Source organism: Propithecus coquereli, unplaced genomic scaffold (genome assembly GCF_000956105.1).
Source record: "Propithecus coquereli isolate 6110/MARCELLA unplaced genomic scaffold, Pcoq_1.0 Scaffold3, whole genome shotgun sequence".
Classification (NCBI taxonomy): Eukaryota; Metazoa; Chordata; class Mammalia; order Primates; family Indriidae; genus Propithecus; species Propithecus coquereli.
This window is the reverse complement of record NW_012148618.1, coordinates 4,828,074-4,830,732: the sequence shown is the minus strand read 5'-3', so window position 1 is coordinate 4,830,732 and position 2,659 is coordinate 4,828,074. Positions and strand designations below refer to the sequence as shown.

At 40.3% G+C, this 2,659-nt stretch overlaps 1 protein-coding gene across 1 annotated transcript in view; it reads left to right on the top strand.

The window, feature by feature from the left end:
• Positions 1-2,659, top strand: part of RYR3 (ryanodine receptor 3) — a 393,465-nt gene that overhangs the window by 266,898 nt on the left and 123,908 nt on the right. The gene's annotated exons all lie outside the window — the stretch shown is intronic.

Below are 2,659 nucleotides of genomic sequence, written 5' to 3'. Positions count from 1 at the left end.
AGGATTTTTAGGGCAGTGAAAATACTATAAGGATGGATATATGTTATTAAATACTTGTCCAAACTCTGAATGTGCAGCACTAAGAGTGAACCCTAATGTAAATTATGAATTTCGGGTGATAATGACGCACCAATGCAAGTTTATCAGTTATCACAAATGCAGCAACCCAGTGGGGATATTGATAATGGGGCAGGCTGCGCATGCATGCAGACAGAGGATGCGTGGGAACTCTCTGTACCCCCTGCTCAATTTTGCTTTGAACCCAAAACCACTCTGAGAAATAGTCTGCTTTTTTTAAAAAAAGTTTATAAAATGTTTTTTAAAAGGGTGATCTCGTGCTTATGTTTCTAACAGTGGTCCCTACATTTGTTACCACTCAACCAGGTTCATTGCCTGCTGCCCAAGAGGAAGCCAATATGTCGACACAGCAGGTGTTACAGCAGAGAAAGAGTTTAACTCTGCATAGAGCTAAGTGGGGAGACGGGAGGAATTTCTCAAATCTGTCTCCCTGAGAATTTGAGAGACAAGGTTTTAAAAGACAGTTTGGCAGGCAAAGGCTAGGCAGTTGGGTCTGCTAATTGGCTGGGTTCAGGGCAGATCCACAGGGGTGTAGAAATTGTTTTCTTTGCCAACCAGGTTCTTGGGTAGGGGTCCCAAGACCAGTTGAGTCAGTTTCTTGGTATGGGCCACTGGTCTGGGTGGGGAAGCCATTCCACTGGAATGTGGGACCTGGAAGATATCTCAGAAACTACCCCTAGGTTTCAAAAAGGTGCTGTTATTTATGGAGCAAGCTAAGAATCTTTATGACCATCAGCAGTGACTCCAGAGTAGTAATTACAGAGAAGCAAACAAGGGAACAGTGACTAATTATTATCATTATTTTTAGCTGGACCTGTGCCTTTGCAGAGTTTTTGGGTCCTTACCCCAGTTCTCACCTTGTACTCCTTTCTTAATTTATAAAGGATGGTTTCACGTTTACACTGCTTTATTAAAATTAACCGCGTCTGCTGTCGTTGTATCTTCTGAGGCTTACAGGTTTGAACTACTTTAGGGGACAAGCTGTATCACTGCACAGGACTTTATTTTGGGAGTGGGGAGCAGAGGTTGGAGGGTGGGAACGGCGCCTCCATCCAGGCCCCAAAAAGGGTTTTCTGTCTAAGATCACTCTCTAAAACCAGGCACTATACTATGACTTCATTCATCCCAAGATTACTGTAACTGGCAAGGAATTTAGCTAATTAGAATGTTTTTGGTCTTTCAAGAGAGATAAAGTTTTGTGGAAACAATGATAGACTTCTGAGAATTAATAAGGTACCTAGGTTTTGCACTTTGCCACTTTAAAAGGAAGAATGATGGCCCCACTACTTGTTTATATTGGCTTCTATTCTTCTCATTGGTAGCAAAGGGAATAAATAATGAGTTTATACAAAAAGAAATTCTTCCTATCAGTCTTGATTCTGTAATTGGCTGGTAACTGCATCAATTAGCAGCTGCAGGTCCTGTTCTGCCTTTTGCCTGATCTGAACTCGGTGTGTATCTTAGGAACCAGATCAAACAAGGATCCCTGCCTCCCAACATAAGCTATTTCCTAGTAACAGAGTCATGGTGGTGACACTGATCTGAGCTGCAAGTATTTTTAAAGAAATCAGATTTAGGGGAAATTAGAATTTTACATTGAACCAAACATATAGCTCACAGCCCTATCACTGTACTTTTAGGGCCTTGCACACCTCTTGGCCACTTGAGCTCTAGATATAGCAAACTGATACATAACTAAATTTTTTTCATCGTTTATTTTTAATAAGTCAGGAATTAGTAGAGTTACAGATTTATCACGCTCTTTGATTTTATTCAAATATGTCAATCTTAGGTGATAATTGCCAATTAGCTGAACAATAATGTGAAACATTGAGTAATTTTACATTATAATTACTAGATTCAAAGACAAGGCTACTTTATATTTTGCCTAGCCCTTTTCACCCAAGGGCTTTTAATCACAAAGCCATTTCCAGAAAAAGTTGTCAAATGCCCAGGATTTCCTCCCTGGCGTTCCAAAATTTAACATCGGAGTTATCAGCTTTGCCTCCATAGCTCCTTAGGCATCTATGGAAGGATTTCAGGGGTTCTTTAGCTGAACTTGTATACTAAGTTGTGTTTATGTGTGTACTTTTCTCAGGAGAGAATCCACAGGTTCCACTGGGTTTTAAAAAGGTTCTTGGCAACCTAAAAATCAATGTGGCTTCTCTCTCCTTTCTCTATCGCAAAATGTGCTTGCACCAAATACCAAGGCCATGAATGCAGTAATTTGGTAAATCATTCTTAAGGAACTATATTTGCCTTTTAAAGGAGTTGTTTTAAGACCAAAGCCTTACCCTAAAGAAATTATTCCACTAGCGAAGATTTCATGGATCAGATGGTAAGCCAGAGGGCTTTGAAGTTACCTTCAAATCACACCAGTAGGTGTCCTCGGAGTCCACCTGTGCAGCTGGTCAACTCTAGTTTCTCTTTTTGCAGTGTTCAGGCGACCTGAGGTCTTTAGGGGACTATAAAATTAAACTGCACCTCCCTTCTTTGTACATAATCAGTGAATATGTTTTCAGTATGCAGAGATCCTAGAACATTTTTTCACCTGGTGATTAGAATTTAACCTTAAGTATCC